This window comes from Ambystoma mexicanum, chromosome 2q (assembly GCF_040938575.1).
Source record: "Ambystoma mexicanum isolate Mex_15411 chromosome 2q, UKY_AmexF1_1, whole genome shotgun sequence".
Lineage (NCBI taxonomy): Eukaryota > Metazoa > Chordata > Amphibia > Caudata > Ambystomatidae > Ambystoma > Ambystoma mexicanum.
In genome coordinates this window covers 34,522,353-34,546,778 of record NC_090924.1, presented here as the reverse complement: position 1 = coordinate 34,546,778, position 24,426 = coordinate 34,522,353, and positions in this window count along the sequence as shown.

Below are 24,426 nucleotides of genomic sequence, written 5' to 3'. Positions count from 1 at the left end.
GACCTATTCAACTAACCTCCTGCCCTTTGCACCTTCCTAATCTGTCTCTCTTTTCTTCTTGTCTCTGCAACTTATTATGTACTTTATGCTCTTCCTCTGTCATGTACTATGTAACTAAGTTTGAATCTCCTGTAACAGCACCACAATGCCTAGGGGCTGTCGTGTGCTCTACAAATGTGAATAAATAAATAAATACATGTTTTTCCAGATGTAGAAAATATTTGACTTACCCGGCCTGTGTCGATTGCCAAGATATTTATTGAATGAAAATGTTTCATTGGATATAATTATAGAAATGCCAGAAGAAGGCACAGCAAAGGAGGATGCAGGGGCATGGTGATCATTAGTTGATGGTCACACAACGATGTGCACTTTGGGGGAGACACCAATTGTTCAATTATCTAGGAAAGGAGAACAGTAGTACTTATGAAAATCTATCCAAAACTAATTGGACTACCTATGTCCCCAGTTGATATCTCTTCTGGAGGTGAGGTTTGTGTAGATAGTGGTTCCTAGTGATACCATCGACAGCCAAACCATCGACAACCATATTGTTGACACAGAAAGCATCGGAAAAAAAAACATTGAATGCATTTTTTATTTTTTATTTTTATGGGGGGTTCCCCCCAACCCCCTTTTTTAACCTTAAAACCCCATGTTTACTAAACTAAACCCTTTACCATTTAAAAAAAATGCATTCAATGTGTTTTTTGATGCATTTTTTTCAATGGTATGGTCTGTCAATGCTTTGGATTTGACGGAATGACCGGATACCTAGATAGTATGATGTAGGATTTCAAAGTCTTTGTAAAAATTAAAATCCTCGAAGAGAGATAACTCATTCTGACGCAGTTGTTTATTACTTAGGTTTGTTCCTGGGCTGGCAGTGCACTCGACCGGCTGTGCACAAGCCAACAATGCCTTCAACAGCTACGGCCTCTATAGGCCCAGGGACTTTACCACTTTAAAATTAAGGACAAAACAGCATTTATTTTCACACAGAGGATAGTCAATTAAGACTAGAGGATGTAGAAGAGGTGGGAGAGTCACCCTTCCAACAGGTGCATCCCTCACCTTCTGTTGCTCTTAGAGGTGTTTTGTTCTGCACAATGAGTGTTTTGTTTCCCAAGACCTTGCATAATCTCCAGAATATGGGGCTACCAGATAGAATTTACATGTTTCCCTCTCCAGACACACATTATTTTTGCTTTTCAAGTGTATGGGGTACACGTGACTTTGGTACAACAAGTAATAGTCAAGCTATTCTAAAAAATAGCTCTGTAAGGATGTTTCAAGATTGATATGACAATTTTGTTTACAGCATCTGTTTTTGATATAAATTAGTTTTAATGAAGAAAGTAACACGTTAAAACCAAACAATCACATTCATTATATTACATCTTACATTTTGTGAAAGATATAAACTCATAACCAGAAGTTTGAGGTGTGGCAAACAACTCTACAGCAGTTTTTTTTTAGATAGCTAAATTGCATGTGTCTGTTGTATAGAACCGTGTAGTTAGAGCAATATTATGACCTCACCTCATGAATGGGTGCTGGGTAAACACAAATAATTAATCATTCACCTCAAGACTGGATGTAAAACAATGTAAAGTGATAACAGGATCTACCGAAAAAAAAAACAGTTTAAAAAGGAACTCTCTGAATTCATGACACCATACCACATTGCAATAACGTATGATCTGTAACTATACTAATAAAGAGACATTAAACCCACCAAAATGAAAAGGCTGCACTGCATTTAATTGATAATCATATTATTCCATATAAATCACAAAATTGCATATAAAAAATATGAACGTGGTCTGAAATTATAAAAATCTGTTTGGTTTGAAGTGGCAAAAGTATAGGAAATTATTCTGTAATTTTAAAGGATGTTGCCATATGTGTCAAATGGCACGACTCCTGACTACATGCAAAATGAAGTCAAAATGTACCATTATTGTATTCACGCTTTCCAATGTAAACAAGGTAATGCAATTTCAACAAGCAAGTGAAGCCTGGATGTATTCCTTCAATAATATCTATAAAACATAACACTGACATTGGATTAATGCATGTGGGGACATATGATAATTATACAATAATTTGTAAGGGAGTACATTATGTCAAATATCTATATGTAAGTTATCAGTGAATTTCTCACATGACATGGGAAATGGCATGTTTTGCCGTGCTCTTGAACATCAGCTTTTCAGTTAAACTGTAGTTCAACCCAGCCTTGCTGTGGCAGTTGATTATTTTCCGAGGAGACTGGTTTGGCCCTTTTCGGAGTGGAAGGATTAATTGTCTTTTGTCATGAGAACCCATTAGACCACTCCCAAAGAGGACTGGTATAAGATTAAATATTCAAAAATACATCCACTAAAATTCCCTGAAAATTGAAAGTCATGATGTGTGTTTTTTAGTTAGGGCAGATTTGGCAGCGGCAACAATTCTGCCTCGGGCCAAAACGTACACATCCAATTGAAGGCATTTATAATGACTAGATACAGCCTAATGGAAGTTCTAAACAAAAGAGATCTGTCATAGGATTCAACTCAATCATTGGCAAAGAGTCCTTCTTGCATCAAGAGTTTTATTATCACAGAAACTAAGGCTGGGGCTTTCTAGGAAACCGTGTAGCACTTAGAATTAACATGCCATTTAAGAATAGTTTATTTTTAAGATAACTCTGAAACCATACCAGTTAAAAACAAACCAGAAAGCTTTAGTACTTGTGATTCTCCTCTCTAACGAGGAGTCTACATTTGAATTTCCTAGGATTACTAATTGATAACACAATGATGAATAATCCTAACAACAAATATATATCTGACATAGTTTTGCTGTATATCTAAGAAAACAGATTTCAGAAAATGATATTTCTTTGAGTAGGCATGCTGTTACCCTGAATTACGGAATAAACATGGTCTTACATTTAAGAGCAGGTTGGGCCAGCAGCTTTTTCTTTTCACAAGTGTAGAAATATGAACATCCAATGAAGATTTGAGGTGGGTATTCTCTCGAAGTGTCTGACTGTTGAGTAAACCAGTAGAACGACTTGACCAATCAAACACTGTGGCATAATCATAACATTAGCATGGGAATATTGCACATTTTAAAAAGCAGGAGCAAACAGGGGATAGCTCTGGAAAAAGCTGTGGGAAAGAACACCACCTTTTCCTATTAGATGAGTTCTGCACATGTGTATTAACTGCAGATGATACGCCCTTATCCATGAGGGATTTGGAACCAACTTACCCTGAAGCATACTTGCTTTCCTGAAAATAGAAGAAGGGAACTGGAGGGGCCTGAGGACTGGGAATTGCATGGGAACACAAGAGGGTCCCTGCTGGCTTCATGCATATACATTTTCAAAGTGAGTATGAAAATCCCCCAAAATAAAAGATACATGCTCTCAACAACTATTATTCTGCTTAAGTCTCAAAAAGGGATAGTCTGGGAAGGTGTCACCAACATACATTTTATAGAGTAAAGAACAGTGAAATCTCACTGAATTTAAATCATGTCAGATGTGATTTCAGGCCACCTCAAAATACATATCTGAGTTCTACATGCTGTGATTCCGATAGCCCTTCTGTGCATGCTGCATGCAATTCTTTGTAAATCATAATCTCATTCAATTGTACCAAACATGTATTCACAGAAAAAGTTAACACTTAGCTGTGATATGAAGATGCCTGTACCTCAGCCCAATGAAGATTTGTTGGTCAATTTGTATTTTATGAAGGTCATAACTCTTTAATAAGGTATGGGAAATGAGATCAAGTTTAATTGCTTCATTCTTACTCCCAGAGCAATTGAAATTGTAAATCCCATGTACTCCTCATCCTTGAAACTTCACAGTGGGATTCTATATATGAAGTGAAATGGAAGAGACACTTATATCAGTTTAATATAATCCAAAAACCATTCTCCCAGATTGGGTGGGTGAATGGAAATGTCATGTATTTTGAATCGATAACACTGACTCCATAACACAAGATGTGCACAATTCAAATGCAATTGAAAGCAAACATACTTTACAATTGCATACACATACTAGCAACCCACAGCAGCATATTTACAAGGGAAATTGTATGTATGTGACAGTTCTCTGATTTCAGCATTTTCTGGTGTTATGTGGAAAGCAACATTTCATTTTCAAATGTTTTTCATGTAACTTTATATGCATGAGCTTTGATACAGCGACCAACTAGCTGCAGCATTATGACTAGAATACCTTATTCTGAAATACACATTTATTGATTTGATTATGTAAATGGATGCATGCCAATGAGCAATAGTGGGATTTAAGTAGGCATTTTTTTCTGTTTTTTTTATTTATTTTTTTATTTGATTGGCTGAAGACTTCAACCTTTCAAAAAGCAACTTTTTTACAACATGTTTTAGACAATGACAAACATAAGTACGATTACAGATTGTTTACACAATTAAATCAGTTATCTTCAGTTATACAAAACCACCATTATTATACAGAAAAGAGAAAAGTTTTTTCAAACCAAAACTATGCCAATACAGCTAAAATGTATAAAATAGTTAACATAGCATATTACATTTAACAAGATAAATGTTAAAAGAAACCTAAACCAAACGAATGTAAAATTCTCTTATGGCAAAGAATCATGTGGCAGAATTGTTTTTATGAACTGCGTAAGTGCAATGTGAATAGCAGTTCCATTGCTCATTATTAATATATCAATGGAGGAACGATCACACGATAATTGTAGTAAATTGCGAAAATAAAGTTCTCGCAAACTAGAGAGAGCGAGGCAGTCCACTACTAAGTGAGCTAGTGTTTCCACTTGTTTACAGTTTTTACAGAACCGGCAAAATTGTTGATCTTTTGGAATTAATCCGCGTCTAGCTAAGATTTGATTAGTCGGATGCAGATTTATACGTAATCTTAGCATTTCTGCACGGACAAAATGTGATGGAGACTTTATGAGATAATAGGCCATTTGTTTAAACTTTCTAGGTGGAAAGAGATTTAAATCAAAATGTGTCTGGATTAGTTAGCAACAAATCAATTGAAATGTCAGCATCAACCAACAGCCTCAAGATAACTTTTACCCGCAGTTTAGGAAAAACATCATGAGATGAGCACAAATACATTGCCAGTGACCCCAGAATGTTCGTGTTGTTAAATCCAAGCAAGCATTTACGATAAAAGTTACACAACTTCCACATAACCAATGCAGATAACGAAATCAAACCCAATTCGTACCTTAATAAACAAATCGGAGTGCACAACGGTAAGCAGAGAACCCAGAAGGTTCTTGGGCGTGGTGTAAAAGTTTCATCTCCGTACAAAAGGATAGGGACACCTTTTTGGTTGAAAAAAGTGACTACATGAGTTGATGTGAATTTTCCATATTTGTACAGAATTATCTTTGCTTGCGACGTTAAAGTCAAAGTTTTTGCCCTTAATGTATCTTCATAAATTTGATTTTTTACAGAGCCTGAGAAGGGAAGTCCTAGATATTTATAATTGGCTACAATTTGTAGGGGTGATTTCTGCAAAAACCACTGATAATTAGACATTTTTGTGTTCTTTTTTCTTTGACAGATCACTATCTGCGTTTTGCTCACGTTGATGGTTAGATTGTTATTACCAACATAAACATTCAATTTATTTAGTAGATCTTGCAGACCTTTTGGGGTTTGCAAAATTAAAACTAAATCATCGGCATAAAGAAGCCATATGATCTTTTGGGACCCTAAATTAGGTGCATCAGAGATTGCCTCTTCAAAGGAAGTTCCACTATCTAATAAGAAAAGGTTAAATAAAGTTGATGCTAAGATGCACCCTTGTTTTAGGCCTCTTAATGTCTCAATGTTCGCAGACAGTGCACCCTCAAGAGACAATCTAACTTGCATAGTTGTATTTGAGTGTAGCTTTTTAATGATGGTTAGCACTGAGGGTGGACAACCATACTTTTGCAATTTCTGAAAAAGTAGCATTCTATCAACCGAATCAAACGCTAAACAAAAGTCTACGAATGCCATATACAATGGTTGATTGAGTTCGGCATATTTCGACTTTAACATGTTTAGCGTGATTAAATTCACCGAAGTTCCTAAACCCGCCACAAAGCCGGTTTGAAACGGATCCCGTTTGAGGTCAGCTGCAGTCCATCTATTCAGTTCTTGTAATATGATGCGACTGTATAATTTCCTCGGAGCATCTAATAGAGCTATGGGTCTGTAGTTCTCAGGCAGACACTGATCACCTTTTTTATGGATAGGGACAATTAAAGAGTGTTTCCAAGAGGCAGGAATCTCTTGCGTATCATTAATATGCTCAAAAATTTGATACAGGATCGATGACCATAGTTCAGGATGCTGTTTGAAGATTTTGTTTGACAGGCCATCAGGACCCGGGGCTCTGGAATGACTTATTCTGTTGATGAAATACAATATATCGGCCTTAGAGATATCAATGTGAAATGGTTTGTGAGAGAATATACTAGAGGTTTGCACAGAATTTGGCGGAAGCGCATAGATTTTGGAGAAGTAACTGATCCATCTCTCTTCCGGAACACTCTGAATTTGGGACATTGTTTGCACCGGAGATAAAGCATCAGTTAAAACCTTCCAAATTTGAGCCGTGTTCCTGTCACAAGTGATTGTTTCATTAATTCACCATCTTGCTGCAGCAGTTTACTGTGGTGTTGTCGCCCCCAATTTCTGTATGAGGTTTTAATTTTGGTTAGTGCTTCATATCTCATGCTCAATGGGAGCTTTAAGGCCTCCCTTTTTAGAAGTCGAAATTCTATTTTTATGATTTGGGCTTCCCTGTCGAACATGTGAGTGCGTCTAGGGGCCAGAGTTTTACGAGCCCTTTTGTCTAGAAAGTATTGCATAGGATCATAGTAAGGAGTAACAGTGAATAGTGGGCTGTCTCGCGAGTGGCAGAAGGCTGTTCGCAAGGAGTTGTCAAAATTATTAAGACTGGTTTCATTCCAGAGTATGCGGTTTAACTGATTGGAGACAGACATTTGACCAGACACCGACATAGTACGACACTTGGTGTGAGGAGCATCAACTAACCATTTGATAGAAAGAATACAATGGTCACTATTTGCATTTGAGACAATATTAAAAGCTTGGATTTTGGAAAATAGCCTGTCATCTGTGTAAATATAATCAATTGTGGTTTTTAGAGAACCTTTTTGCCATGTGTAATTAGAATCACCAATGTCAAGTCTACTCCCATTCAACATACAAAACCCTCTATTTGACATAAGTTGTTCCCACATTTTTTGTCTTGAATTTTCTATCACAAACTTTTCATGTAGGCAGTGTAGATTGAGATCACCAGCAACAATTGTATGCTGGATATTCGGGACTAGTACAATAAAGTCCAACATGGTAGACAGATCATCCAGGAACCTCCGAATTTCAATGCCTTAGGGATTCCAGTATAAGTTTACAATCGCGTACAAGATTTTTTCAATTGATATGATTGTTAGTTGAGCAAAGGAATTTGAGCATATATAAATATTATGCTAGTATTAGAAGTCAATTTGGCACCTGTCAGAAGACCAGACATCGGCCGACCTTTCTCTCCTTTCTTTGCTGGCAAAAAATGTAAAACGTGATTATCCCATGAGGGGACAGACATCAGCCAGGTTTCTTGTAAAAGGATCACATCATAGTTAATGAAGGGATCTTGTGTGTTGTTAATTAGATGACGAAACCCATGCGTATTCCATGATGCAAGAGTAACAAGCCGTTCATCTTTAACCTTATACGGAAGTTAACTTCTGGAGTCACAATTACAGCAGCATTGGGAAGGTACATCTACAACTGTATTATCTTCAATTGACATTTCGGAATTCGTAAGCTCCTTTGAAGCTGTTTCAATCCAGGCTTCAGCACTGTGGGGTCCAATCGATGGAATGGTGGGTCCAATAGGAGTATGAACCCTAGCTCTAGCAATTGGTCTTTAGCTTCCCATATAAGATTCCTAACAACTCGGGACGTCAGCCAAATACACGCTGTACTCACTAGGTTGTCATTGAAAAACTCCACCTGAGCTATGTCTGCTGACCCAATGTCCTGTAGGAATGGAATATCAGAGAACACCTGTAAAATGCTATGACGATTTAACACATATCCCAACACTAAAGCAATATGATGTTCTTTTTTCGCTTTTGTTTTCAAGAGGGACTTTGAGGCAGGGTTCTTAGGAGGAGCTGGTGACATGGGGGAGTCAGAGTTAATTGGCACTGGGTGTAAAGAATTTAACAAAGAGGTAATTTCAGCCTTGTGAATTGGCAAAGAGGGTGCAGAAGCTAACACTTTCTTATCATGGTCACACTTAAAGGTAACTGACCGTCTAGGCACAGACGATTGGGTTATTGGAGTTTTACACTTGCTTAACTCAAACGTTGGAGCTTTAAGTGACGGTAGAGCTACAAAGGCACTCATGTATGAGTCAACTTCGTTTCTGATTTTTGATCTACGAGCCGCTAGCATCTCTTGTACATGATCAGAGGGTGTGTTAGGTAGGGAGGTCAAAACTTGTCTCGTTTTGGGACTCTTAGTAATTCTCTTATCGGTTCCCCTTGGTGCAGTCTTCAGAGATTTGGTACTAACAGCCAGCGATGGAGGATTGTAGACAAGTTGCTTGTGATTGTTTGGTATTGTGTTAACTTCCCTTGCATAGCTCAGCGACCACCTTTGAATTGATTTATTTAAAGAAATATATGAATTCCTAATTTAGCCTGTTTATTTTGTCCCCAGTATTGTGGGATGGAATAGTATGTCAGGGGGCATTGAATCTGAGGTGTCCTCTTAGTGAAACACGCCTATCTGAATAGAAGTTAATTTCTGCCACAATATTGAGGATAAACCTAAATGGCACTGCAACCTTACTTGTAATCCCTGTAAGATGAGTAAGACTATAGATGTCGTTGAGGTAAGCAATGCATTGGATGAATTTGTGGAAGACAAACCATTATTTTTTATTTGCAGCCTATGCTTCCTACGTAGGTATCACAATGTGAGTACAATATTCCTGGCAATAAAACAGCATAGCTTGATCATATCATTACTGTACTCATTACCATAATATAGTAATGGGATCCACTTGTTGTAAGAGATTACACATGTTTTTACCTTTGAAGGACTTGACAATGTTCTTATCAGGCACTTCCTCTACCTTATCTTCCTGGTCCTCTTCACTGTCTTTTGAAGTATTGTGCTTCTTTAGTTGTGTTGGTAATCCAGCTGGTGGCAATGGTGGTGGTGGCTCTTGGGGAGGAGGATGGCAATAGCTGGTGCCATTTATAAGCTAAATAGCAGTTTTGCTAATATTATTTCAAGAATATGCTTTGTGCAAAATTGTTAATGGATAATGAGTAAGAATAGGTGTAAAAGCTGTGCAAGGATCCATTTTCAGTTTAAAACTTCCTAGATCAGATGCACATGCAGTTTCAAGGTGTGTGTGAAGCACAGACCATTCAAGAAGTGTGGACATGTTCGTGAACACGTCATCATGCCATGCACGCGCGTGGCGTGGTCCGGAAAGTCTGCGATGACGTCAGACATTTGCGAATGTCGACCAACACAAAAACTGTGGAAAAAGTTGCAAAAAGTATATAGAAGTGTTAAAAATGATGCTAGAATGTGGGGAGTAGCAGAGTATTAAGGTGACACTTTCTAAATTGGACAAATACATTTCTATATTGGGGTAAGTATGACAATAGTAAGTTATAGCAAATTAGGGTGAACTTGAAACACTTGTGTTTAGGCACGTTATAAATGCCATATGATATCATATCATATCATATCAACTGGTAAACATCCATGAAATTCACTGAAAGAACATTGTTAAAGGGACATTATGGTTACAAGTAAAACCGAAAAACCTCTGAATGTCACCAGTTATGGTAAACTAAGCAACCATAACTCGCACCACCACTGTGCACTGCAAAGACTAATAGTCAAGACATCAAAGATGACATCGCAAATGTCATTGATGACATCACTGATGACATCACAAGTGAAATTAATTTTGATGAAAAGTCCCTACAAGGGGTTGTGTTTCTAATGTTGGTAACAAGATGTCAGGGGTGATTGTGTAATGTTAAACATGTAATAACTAGCTAACAATTCAAGACTTACTACACACTTGTGCTAGTACAAACAATATATATAAAGACCCACAATGCATACAAATCAGAGCAACATACAGGGAAACTAAAGTAAGGAAAAAAGAAACAGCGTCATGCAAGTCTATACAAAAAGGAAAAGCATAGGCACTTAAGGGGTTAAAGTTTATCTTCATGTATATAAATGAATTGGGTGTTTTAGGCCTGCCTATATTCCCATGTACGTGCACCATGAGCTGAGACCAAACCCTAAGGAAAGTACTATAAGAACATATGAACATATAACAAGGTTAACATCTAGATATACAGCACCTTTGAATTGTGCTATTCTGACTGTCAGTGAACAAAACAACCTGGCCTAGATATTTCAGTGAACAAAAACAAGTGGGCCAGTTATGGGATGTCATCGCTGACATTTGTGATGTCATCTTTGATGTCCTGAGTGTTAGTCTTAGCAGTGCATAGTGGAGGCGCGAGTTATGGTTGCTTATCTTACCATAACTGGTGAATTTCTGAGTTTTTTTGGTTTTACTTATAACCATAACGTCCCTTTAACACATTTTTCCATTGACAAAGTTTTTTCATTGAATATATATATATATATATATATATATATATATATATATATATATATATATATATATATATATATATATATAGTCTTTAAAAGGACTGTGTTGGAGGACACTGAGTGTAGTATTTCCACAAATCTCAAGTACTGCTTTGATGTTATCCTTTTTTTATTCCGACAATGTGTCACACTCTTCAGTTCCCTTATGAGGTTTATTTGAAGGTTTCTCAAACAAATTACATTTGTCTCTGTGCACTTTCCTTAGATGCTGTATTCAATTCCTTTTCTCAAAAATAAAATGTCTTCTACTCCCTACCAAAAATCACTCTCCATAAATCATGCATGCAGCTAATCTTTCCACATCACAATCCTCCAATCAAAGAAATGAACGTTGACAAAACTTCTCAAAATATTCCACTGTTTATTCCTCCACAATCTTCTGTATAGGATGCCGGACCAGAAGAATCAGTGGAAGAGTTGTCAACATTTTTGTCAATAGTTCTATCCAGTTTTCACCAATTAAAATGTTCCACAAATATCCCCTTAAATATCCAAATGTTCAATATGCACTCTTCAACCTCACAACTCATAATGACACAAGTCACTCACAGTAAAATGGAAAGAAAACACCACCCTCCAACAAAACATGTTTCATAATAAATCTTCAATCAACTAATCACACATTGGTTTACATCACCTTTATTGCCTTATGAAGTCAACCTGCTAGCTGGGACATTATAGCTATGGATACACACCAAAATACACGACGTCCCATTGGTCAAGAAAAAGTCACAGATATGTGCATCTCTGTAATTATAACTGCGGCTATCGAAGCAAGAAGTGTGCCAGGCTGTAATTGGTTATATCATAACCACGGATATGACTTCCAGTCATTAATGAGTTTAACCGAACGTACAGTTCGCCCAAACACATCAGTTGTGTCGGTAGCCATGTTTATGACACAATATATAAATATTCAGTAGTCCTGGTAAATTGTATTTTGCAATATGTACAGTGTAAGAGATTGTGGGAGTAGAATCAGTAGCAATGGGGTGGGTGCGTAGGGGTCAAGAGATTAGCGGTAGGTTGGGTAGGGTTGAGAGTGTGTGGATAGGGTGCATGGATAGGTGAAGAGACAGTAGCCATGCAAGGTGGTAATATATGTGTCAGATATATATGGTATAATTTGCACTTTTCTGTCTGTAAAAAATATAATTAATTAATTAACATACTTTATGAAATACAATTGCTTACAGTTGTACAAATATGGTTAATAGTTTTGGCCCTCATACAACATTTGTACGTAGTACACTGCTATTGTCTTCACATATAATAATAACTGAGTCATTTGCAAAACATCCAAAATGGATTAAAAAACCCACACACCATCTAATATGTACATGCTAAAGTGCATTAAGAAAGTTTGTTTCTTAGAGCTCCTGGCAAAGGAGCACCATTCCCAAAAGGAGGCTGAGGAGATATAGTGGACAATTTGCAAAAAATCCAGAGCTTGGGTACTTCTGTGCTGATAAATTCCCTAGTGTGTGTGCACTGGAATGGCATTGATGATGACTACAGGGCAGCGCATCAACACCATAAGGTATGGATGCATGGGTCTCATTTCCTATGTCAGCATGCATCTGCAGATCCTTCAGCAACACCTCCAGTCACAGTTGAAGCCACATCTTCTTCCAATGTAGAATCAATCCCACCTGCTGTCATTCTATCGGCACCCAATTTATACTGAGATAGAAATGCTCTACTGTATGTCCCAATTGTTTTTTTTTGCTGGGACGTGCTAACTGATTAACACCACAGCAACCTCTACACGATCCACCTCCACTAGAATACCTGCCACAACCTCCACCAGGATCCAACCTCCCTACTGCTGCCCAAACCTGATCTGAAGCAATGCAAAATGCTGTGCTGCAAATGTCACAATTAGATCATGGTGGAAGATACAATGTTATTCCCGAGTTAGTTCAGGAAAATTTCGATCAAATAAACCTTAAACTCAGGTCAACCTTCAACCCTCCACAAGACAAGCACTGTACTAGGATCAGTGCACCAAACCAATATATTTGCAGAGCACTACAAGAAAGGAATGTATCAACACCTTCTTGAATCTCCAAATAGAAATCTGTAAGCACAGCATATCATCGTCATTAAAAATCTAATATGTAATCTTCAGCAACAAAAATGTACTTAATATAACTAACACAAAACAGACTGCAAATAAACCTTTACATATATAAATATGTATTTGCACTTACTTTCGCATCAGCCACACACTTAGCAGGTGCACTGTACCACATACACAACTTTTTTTCCCCAATCATATTTGTATTGCCACGGCTATTCCACCCGTTGCTATGAACACCCTCTTGTAGCTGTGAATGCACACATTTCTTTTACTAACTCAAAAACACATGTTGCCAACCTTTAAAAGTACAAATGAGACAAGGGTAGAGGTGAGGGCATGGAATCAGAAATACGTGTAAAAGTGTGTGGTCTAACATCCACAGAATAATATGATTATTGCACAGAAATGTACGGAATATGTATGGATGGATTTATGGGTTATTATTCACATACACGCATGTATAGCAGCAACCAATCAACTGACGTGATATGTTAACATGCCCATGTATACCTGGCTGCCAGCTCTATACCCGCGGGTATGCAAACACCCAATGACATTGTTTGTTTCTGTGTATTATAGCCACGGCTATTTCATAAAATGATTAAATAATTTCTTTCCTGCTCTCCAAAGTGTCACTAAGTGCCCCCATCATCCATGCCATCTCCCCCCACTCCCCTGATCATATCCTCACCTCCCCTGCCCTCTATGATTCCCTCTAACACTTGTCATTTCTGTGATGCAGTTTCAGTCAAAATGTCGGCAAGCTGGGGGTATCCCTCAGGCTATAGCTGGTACGCTGCTCTGTACCCTCACATATGACAAAACCCATTAACATTGTCTGTGTCTTTGTCATAGCCATGGCTATTTGGAAGAAACATCAAACAAAAAGCTTTCCTGCTCTTCCAAGCCCTCACCAAGTGCCCCCAACATCTATGCCAGCTCCCCCCACTCCCCTGATGGCCTCCTCACCTCCCCTACCATCTCCCATTCCCTCTATAACACTTGTAGTTTCTGTGACGCACCTTTGGGTATCCGAGGCTATTCTTTCTGATAGCCAAGAAAACAGAAAAGCTTCATGGTGCAAACTCAGTCCCTAGACCCCCTCAACACACACATTTCACTTGTTGTCCTCTCCTATCCCCACATCTAGCCTGATGGCATTTGCATGTTTTTTGACCTGCAAATGGCTTTTTCACCATTTCCAGTAAGCTCAGCTATAGCTGCAGATATCTCTTGCATGCAGAACAAAAAAACAATGGAGTCTGTTTCATTTAAAAACAGCTGGTTTCCTGGAAATGTACCTGAGATATAACTATCATTTTTAGAGAAGGGGGACCCCTTTTTCTATCAAAGATTTTAAAAAACTACTGCACGCAATAACACCAAAACACAAAAAGACCTCAAGTCAACGCTTTGTGCTTAAGTTGTTTCACACTTTTCAACATCCATCCAGCAGTTTGGGCTGTGTGGGCTGTGTGGCCCAGGAGAAATTGACCTTTTTTTGTCCATGGGAAAATGAATGGGGAGTTGGCTGCATCTTTGTTTATTTTGTTTTTTCTTAATAACGTTTTTATATTTTAAGAAATCATTCCCAAAATTCTGTCTGGGGGGACTGGGCGTACCTAGTTGTCTTAAGAATTTTGAACAAATCTGTTGCACAAGTCAAAAGTATTAGCAATTTATTTTTTCAGGTTTCCTATGGGAGTCCGACTCACCTATACTATATATGCAGTGAAAAAACATTGTTAAAGTGATGTTATGGTTAAGTTGCATTTTAAACCTGTGAAATACAGGAAAAACTTTGATGTAGGGGTGTTATGGTGACAAATAAAACCGAAAACCCCCAGAAATTCGCCAGTTATGTTAAGCTAAGCAACCGTATCTCGTGCCGCCATTGTGCACTGATAAGACTAAAACCCAGGACATCAAAGATGACATCACAGATGTCATTGATAACATCACAGATGACATCACATATCTAGGCTACTTGTTTTTCTTCACTGACATATCTAGGCCAGGTGGTTTTGTTCACTGACGGTCAGAATATGATAATTGGAAAGGTGCTATACATCTAGAGGTTAACCTTGTTGTATGTGTTTAAAGTACTTTGATTCAGGTTTGGTCTCATCTCATGGTGCACAACCAAGGAGCAATAAGAAGGACTCAAACAAACAATTCATATGTAAACATGAAGATGAACTGTATGTTACTGACATTTCGAGTGCTGTTGTTTCTATCTCACTTACTTTAGTTTCCCTGTATGTGCCTCTGATTTGTATACATTGTGGGATTTCATATGTATTCTTTGTACTAACACAAGTGTGTAGTAAGTCTTGAATTGTTAGCTATTTATTCCATGTTTAACATTATTCAAAAGTCAGATAAGGTAGCATTCTTAATTTTACTATCCAAAATAACCAGATTTAAAATATTGTACTTCTATGGTGAATGATGCAACCATTGCCTATAAGTAGGTACGATTAGGTTCCTGTATTAACAACAATACTGGAATACAATGTTTTGTTTAGATCAGTACATTTCTTAAACATGAGTAGCGCATAATAGCTCTACCGATCACCCCTGACATCTTGTTACCGATATTATAAACACAACCCCTTGCAGAGACTGTTTATCAACTGTTTACTATGTCATCAGTGATGTCATCAATGACATTTGTGATGTCATCTCTGAAGTCCTGAGTGTTAGAGTTAGCAGTGCATGGTGGTGGCACAAGTTACTGTTGCTTAGCTTACCATAACTGGCACTTTTTTGGGGTATTCAGTTTTACTTGTAACCATAACATTCCTTAACAACGTTTTATCACTGAGTTTTATAGGTTTTTGTAAGTGCAACTTAACCATAACATTGTTGTAATGGTGTTTCACTGAATTGTTTAGGTTTTTACCAGTGCACCCTTAATTTGATACCATTTCCTTATATTATGCTCAACCCCAGTGTAGAAGCTTTAGAGTCCATGGAAAGTGTGATAGTCCGCGGACTGAACGTAACATTCACAAATCCCAGAAGCACAGGATAAAACAGAACATTTTCTATCCATCAACTAACAAACACATATACATAAAACAACATTATTTATATTTACTGCACCCAAATATACATTTTAGTACCAATAATCCCTTTGGAATGCACCAAGCAGAAACCATAACTGTACACCTCATATTATCACTTGAGTACAACTCTTCATACAGACTCACATACACAAGTTGCTTAGTCCAATACAATCTCTCACCAAATAGTAAGTACACTGTATGTATTACCATTCATTGTGTAAACATTTCTTATAAGCAAATATCATTATTGTTTTATTTTAACAGAAATGCAAACACACTTGAGTGGTTGGAAGAAAACCTTCCAAAAGAAGAAATGAGTGGTGATAACATCTCTAATGGAAAACAATACATCTTTTACAATAAATAAATAATGTAATGTCTACAGACTTCAGTGAAATAATAATGTCTTCTTTTCTTGTAGTGCATACTTTTGTCAATTCAATTATGGAGAGTCCCAAGAATCACAAAGACAATCTCCATGCCCAACTGTACATAATGTAATCACGATCTTGTCTGTAAAATTGGATGAACTTAGTAATGACTTTAAGGGAACTTTAGAATAATGTTAAAAATCATGTTATTAGAAATGTTCCTTATCACTGTCCTTCTTGTACCTGTCCTCTTCTCCCCAGCAATCATCCCATCAAATTCCCAAAATATAAATGAAAGACGCTTTGATGAAACTTCTCTCCCTCCCTCGCCTGATTATCATTCTATAGAAAATTCTGAATTCTCCCATTTATGTTTCCAATTCCGATACCCCATCCCTTTTATGAATACATACATTTTTTTGGTATGATAAATATAGTCTATATTATTCTCGTATATATTTTTTTAAACCTCAATTAATATTCTGCGGACTGTACGACTGTTCCGGGTGTCCAGTTTAAGAAATAGGGGATCCACGAACAGCGCGCTGTGTCCGGACATGTTTGTTCATGCATGATGCACATTTAATTAGTCCGCAGACAGTGCACTTATTTGTGGACATAGATGCGCATGCGCCCTGTGACTCCTTTCCGATGGGTGTCCACGGACACACGTCAGCCCCATAGACGTCCCCTGTTGTCATCATGTGACTGCACCCGTGCAGTGTGGCGTCCTGCCTACAAATGGTGTCTGTGCCCTGCTGACAGTTCAAAACTGCAGTTTCGGCCAATCTCTGTATATGGGACTCTGATGAGCATGCCAATCAAAGAAGTTGCCTCACCCCGTAAATCCACTAGGCCAGTGGTCTTCAAACTTTTTAGGCCTGCCCCCCCCTGAGCAAATTTGGACCGGCCTGGCCCCCACAAAAATGCCAAATGGACAGTATGTATTGGGCACCATCCCTGCACACTACTACAAGTATAGTCCCTAGGCTCCCCACCTGCTCCCATCACAGCGGGTGGGCTCCCTCATCCCACTCCTACCCAGTTCCTGGGCTCTCCCCACACCATCACACACCCTAGGCTCTCCCCACCCTGCTCCCACCACTATCCCATGGTCCCTGCACATCCTGATCCCACCACAGTCCCTGGGCTCCCCCATCCCATTCCCAACACAGTCCGAGAGCCAGTGGTGGCTGGTGATTTTTTTAAGTGGTAGGCATAACTATTTCCCCCAAAAACGCCATAGCGACCGAGCGCAGTGGGGGTCCGAACCAATCAAATAATAAATAAAATAATGGGTTAAAATGTTGCATTGTAGAGCATTCTTTAAAAATAAATGGGTAAATATCTAAAGAGTTTGCAATTGCTCCTGCGGGGCCCAATGGGGCAGGCATGCCATGTTTTACTGGCCCTCTATGATAGATGTCCAGCAAAAATATACCATCCCTGTCCTCTGGGCCCCACTAGGCCTAACACAATTGACAATGATTATGTGTGTATTCAGGGCGCTGGGGTGCCAAGGGGGAAAGCATGGTATTTTTGACTGGACATCTTTGATAGAAATCCAGTAAAAAAAAATACCATCCCTCTCCTCTGGGCTCCACAGCACCTCAGAAGGAGAGCTGATTTTGGCAGGTGGGTAGGGGGATTGTGCAACAAAGGCATTTAGACATTTTTAAAATGACTTTGTTGTACAACCCTCCTTCCCCCATCTATCCACAACTTGCCACAATCAGCTCAACGGAGCAAAACAAACTAACACACACACACACATTCATACAGCAATCACTCTATCATTCACACAAGCATCCATCTCCATACACTCACACATAACACAATCATTCACACATCCATACACATGTTTCAATAAAAAAAACAACGTAAACATACCTTCTGCATTGGCCTGCATGTGGGTGCTTCAACGCCCTGTTCCACGCTGCTCTGTCCGTATGTGTGAGGAGACGCAGGAGCTCCCCCTCGCACATACAGACATGCAGTGAACAGCCAGCATTTCCAATGGGCTATGCAATGCTGGCAAAGAAAAACATCCCAGCCTTGCATGGTTCAGTGAGCATGTGCGGCTGGGAAACTCAACTGAACTGTCAAAGGGAAATAGGGAATGCTCTTTGTTTCATTGGGCTGGCTCCTTAGCTCCTCCATAATGGGTGAGGGGGCCACTGGGTGGGCACCCCCTCGCCATTATGGATGAGCCGCAGGCTCGGACTGGCCTATAGGGCAATGCCTGTACCAAAAATACCAAATGCTAGTGTGGGCCAGTCAAAATGTGCCACCTTTTTGGCTAATGTGGGCCAGTTTGATGGGTTACTTCACTATGCAGTTAGTAATTTTGGCCATTGTTGATGAATACATATTCTATAAATATCACAATGCACTTACATTTTAACAAAAAGCACCCCCCTGGGTACCATTCAAAGTCTGTGAATAAACATCCATTTACAACTGTGGGCCACTTTTTCATTGGTGCCTGAGGCAGTGTCATGCTTCAGCCCAACCATGTGAGCCGGCCCTTCCCATTTCTTCCAATCTAATGGCCCCCCAGGGATGCGGCCGTGGCCCCCCATGGGGCCGCGACCCACAGTTTTAATACCACTGCTTTATGAGATACCTTTCACAGTTAAAAAATAGAATTGAAAAGCAAAAATCACAAGCTCAATGTGGTAGTTTGTGGACAATTGAAAAGTTCCAGGTGTCGGGTGTGGGAATGAACATCATTTTAATTGTTTTTTGTTCAAAAGTGGTGGCTCTTTAAATAACTTTTTGTCTGTTTTTCAGTTTTATATATTTTTTTTATTATTTAGTTTTATCTACTAAACTAACAAATATTATTTTTTCTAACATTCAAAAAAAGTGCTTGCAATTATTTTTCTCTTTTTCCTTTTTGTTTAATTCAACTTCTAAAGAATACTTGAATCCATATTTTATGTGTTCACAGAAACTGCTTAAATTAATTTTGAATGTATTCAATAAGAATCTGATTGCCCACATCAGTTAGATGAACTCCATCTCTTTGAAAAAATGTTGAAAATATCAAATTTTACATTTTGAATATGAAAAGATGTCATGCCAACATCCTGCAAAAAGGTACACACATTTTATTTTCACATTGTGCCATGCTTTCTCAATTTGTGGACAAAATCAAATCAAACACATCCACATTTGTCTCTGAGCTATGCGAGAAAAAATAATGTTTTAATGTGGAAACAGTTCCATCAACTTTCCAAATGTATTCTTCTTTGACAACTGTAATGATATGTTGGTAACATAGCCCCAACTGTTACCTCCACAGTGAACTACAATGATGTCCGAATGAATGATTCAGGTCAACCATATTCTCACAAAATGGGAGGAATTCTGCCAACTTCATTCCTCAAACTCCATTCAATGAAACTTGAAATTAATTGAATCCAAGATTCTCAGACAATCCACAGTACTCAGGATACACCTTCAACCAATGGATCCAGGAGTCTCCCAAAATCCATACATTCTACTTCCTCAAACAAATAGCCATAGCCATCTTCACTGCACTCAACAAACAAAACTCCTGCAACCCTCTCTTCCTGTACACCACAGCCAGTAAACATGATTGGCTGATCCGCAATGTCTCGGACATCCACGACTGTCCACAATCTTTGCAGTCCTATTGTCATGCCAGGCACCCTTAAAAGACCCAGATGGCACGTGCAGTGTCCGCAGACTACCACAGTGACTGCTGACACCATAGCACAGGGCAGCCTTTTTACCCTTTCTATGTTCATGTTTCTAATAATACCTCATTGGCTGCTTTCAAACAGTCACACATCTATCCACCAATCACATTCAAAAACTCTACATGTAACCCTGTCATTCCAGATCAATAATACAGATGTACTCTTGGACACATGTCTCCTGTTACACACTGCCACCTGCATCAAAAACTACTGTAAATTCCTCCAAGACTTCTATTTACAGAATCAGCATCTGCATCAAACAAGACATAGAAGAGGTATGCTTATATTTTGTGAAGTTTTTTTTTTAACTCTTTTACAAATGTATATATTCAGGGTTCCTGTCGCTTATCCTGTAATGTGCTTCTCAAAAGCATATTCTCTTTTTGAACCACTCTAGCAAATGCCATGTATTGCTGCATTCATCACCTGTTCACATACAGTTGCAGTTACTTACAATAATGTGTGCTTACAAATGTTTCTTCTTAACAGAATGTTCCTAAAATGAAAATCATGCATATGTGCATTTATAGCAGAATGTGTGTAACTTTTTTATTATAAAAAAGAAAAAGCAGATGGAAAAGATTTGTCAGCAATGTTTAAGTGGCACTAGGTGTGTGGAAGGTTAATATATTGGCAGTACATGCATACCTGCCAACATGACCCATTACAAACTATTGCTGCTTACGCAATCCTGGTTTCTTTCTTTGCATTCTGTGACTTGTAATACCACTTCACACATTACACAATTGGGACTATAAGTCCCAGAATGCAACAAAAAGAAAAACAGGACTACAGTGCAAGATAAAAAAAGTCTCATTTATATGAAATGAAAAATGAACAATGCTGCGTGTTTAAAAATATTTCTTTTTAGGAGCTTTATCACAAAAGTTAAAAAATGCATATATACATTTACAGCAGAACAGTGTGTAATCTCATTCTAAAACAAGGAATAAGCAGATGCAAAACATTTGTTTAAGTGCCACATCGTGTGTGGAAGTTTAATATCTTAACAGTACATGCATTCTTGCTAACATGATGCAACTACAAATCACAGAATGCAAAGAGAAAACTTCAGAAGCACCTACATATTGCGATTGATCGTGTTGCCAAGTATACATGTACTGACAACATATTAAACTTCCACACACCAACTGCCACTTAGAAATGTGCTACAAATCTTTACAAAACAGTTACACAGAGTGCTGCTATAAATGCACATCTGCATTTTTTAAGTTTCATGAATATGCACCTAAAAAGAAACATGTTTTAATGGTCAGCATGTTCCATTCCATATAAATGTCACACTTTCCAACCTCTCTCATTACATTACTTACACTGCCACCATTCTCCACCTGCTCACACACATGTGTATACCACCAAAGAATCTATATATAACACTTCACCTTACATATAAAGTACTCTTCTTTCCCAATCTTTCCTATAACACATCAAACACTGCTGCAACAACAATCCACCATTGCATTACTAATTGATCACAGTTTCATATTCTTAAAAAAAACTGCAAAATATTACAAATACATTACACCACAGACAAAGCACTACTTCTATTAAAATCAACAACATAAAAAACCTAGATATTGTTAGGCGGAAACCTGTGCAGTTCCCTCTGGGACCACTGCAAAAGATTTAGGACTACAGGTGTTTGGCGGTGAACCCACTTGGTAGCAGTCTGTACCACACAGATTCACTTGGTAGCTGTGGCTGAGCAGTCAGACTTCCCTCAAGAAGAGTTGAGCAGTATGTGGAGTATACAAAACAGGGCAATTCTTCCCAGCAAGACAAGCAAACACGCAACGAGGCTTAGTGTAAAGATATTAAGGTATTTATTTATAACGAAACGTCTATTAAAAACACTATGGCACTTTCACGGCAAACAAATCAAACACAATTACTCTACGAAGAAGAAACGATCAATCCCCCTAACAATATTTTGACAAATCTAGGTTCTACCGGCACCACTTATTTACAGACAGAGGTTTATACCTCAACCTAGATGGCACTCTAATATTAGTTAGGACGGGAGAGAAAAAGATAGGCAAGTTACGAAATCAACACAGTTCAATACTTCACGGGTAAAATGTACAGTAAGAAGGCAAGAACCACAATAGATCATAACGTTCAGAGGCCAGGCCCACTCGGAGTCAAGGCGATATGTCCCAAAAAGTCTCTAGTGGAGATGCCTTCAAGTCTTTGTAGCAAATTGTTATCGGCAGATTGAACCAGTTCAGAACAATAAATGAGAAAAGCTTGGAGGCGACCCAACGGAAAGGAGAGGATTAAGACACCTCACTCGAACCGATCGAAAGGGAAGCCAGGCGGACACGGTACCTTGTTGTGGAGGGCAGCTCCGGTGGGGGCAGTTGTTCCTGGTGGTGGATGCACGTCGGGTCTTTGCCAAGAGTAGAGATGTTCTCGTCGTCGAAGAAAAGTGAAGTCCGGTGCACCACCAGGGAAGAGACCAGCCGCGGAGTGCTCCGTCATAAGGCACCACCTTTTGGTCGCGGTACAGGGGTAGTGGCTATCCGGTTGCCGAGGTGCGCTGCACGGGCAATTCGACCTCTGCGTCCTGAGGCGAATAAAAAGCAAAGGGGACTGGTTGTTCCCACCAGTCAGGGGAAGAGACTCTCCGGCAGGGAGATCTCCTCTGTCGTCGGGAAGTGGTGAGTCGGCTCAGCAGGGCTCCACCGGAGGTGTCGTCGTTGCAGGTCGGCTCAGCGTTACCCTTGTTGGATTTTTAGGTCCTGTGGCGACTTCTGAAGATCCAGTCCCAAAAGGCCTGCTTTTATGCAGAAAACCCCCATTCATGCAGCCTAGCTGTCAATCAACACATGCGAAGTGGTGAGCGGGGAGGCTCACCACTTGGGCCAATCACTCCAGAATGCGACCGGAGTTGGCAAGGCAACTCGGTCCAGGGTGCCTAAACCCCCTCCCACACCCCTGTGGTAACCCAGACAGAATGGCACCACTTTGGGGGGTCTCTGTACAGAGCCCGCCAAAAGTGGAACAAAGGGCTCAACCTTTGGTTTAGGAGTCTCAAAGACGAACACAGACGCCATTTTAAAAACCGAGTTCTGGCAGAAAATACCATCCGATAAACTTATTTACGATAAGTAGACCGGTGGTACGTTAGAGATTAACGAGGAAAAGTATCAATCTCCAACAATGGGACGAATCCCATAGGGTTAGGTTCGGGGTCGAACATAACAAGTAGTTTCCACTGCCACCAGCCAAAACTCGACGAGGGGGGGATGGGACAGTGCCCCCTCGAGTAACAGATCCAGGAGTAATCGAATTACCCCTACTAGTACGTCCACAATAAGATGGTTTGTACTAGTTCTGTTAGTAAATTTAGGTCTAGTAAAGCCAATGGTGACTTTACATGCCCGGGGAGACAGTAGTCAGTGCCCGGGTATGGAGTCTATGGTGGAGGTCCGCTAGCATGCCCCGGTGCTACGGCACATAGGGTGCGGTGTAACACACATAGAAAAACAAACATATGAGACCCTATGGAGTAAAAGACCCCATAGCCCATAGAACACATTGACATTCAAAGGAATTACACACATACATGTCCAAGAGTGGGAGAAAAAGAGTCTCACTCTTGGCAGGATGGAAAAAACAAACTCCCGAAATCCAGCAAAGCTGCTGGGGGACTCACTAGGTTAGGAAATTCAGCCTAAATAGAGAATTCTCCCTAACACTCGCCCCCCCCAAACTAAGGGACAGGAGGATTTAATCCACTCCTGGATGAATCTCATACCTCTAGTCGATGACATAAATCCTAGAGAGACCATCAGCATTTTGGTGGTGACATCCTGACCTGTGCTCAATGGTGAAATCAAACCCTTGCAGGCAGATCGACCATCTCAATAGTTTCGGGTTTTCCCCTTTCATTTGCATTAACCATCTCAAGGGTTGGTGGTCAGTCTGAATGACAAAAGTAGAACCATACAAGTACGGCCTAAACTTCTTCAGATCCCACACGATAGCAAAGCACTCTCTTTCGATTGTTGCCCACCTTGTTTCAGGATCCTTCAGCTTGCGGCTGATGAAGCAAACGGGGTGCTCCCTACCTTTCCCATCCAGTTGACTAAGTATGGCACCTATTCCTACATTTGAAGCATCTGTCTGCACAATGAAGTGTTGGCGGTAATCCGGAGCTCTGAGTACTGGGGCTTGGCAAAGAGCCTTTTTCAGGTTTTCAAAAGCCTGATTGCACTCCTCGTTCCATCTAACCTTCTTAGGAAATTTGGGCGAGGAGATGACATTCAGTCGAGAAGCTATGGTCCCATAGTTCTCTCTGAAATTCCTGTAATACCCAGTGAGGCCTAGGAAGGCTCTCACCTGGGTTTGAGTAGTCGGCGTTGTCCAATTTT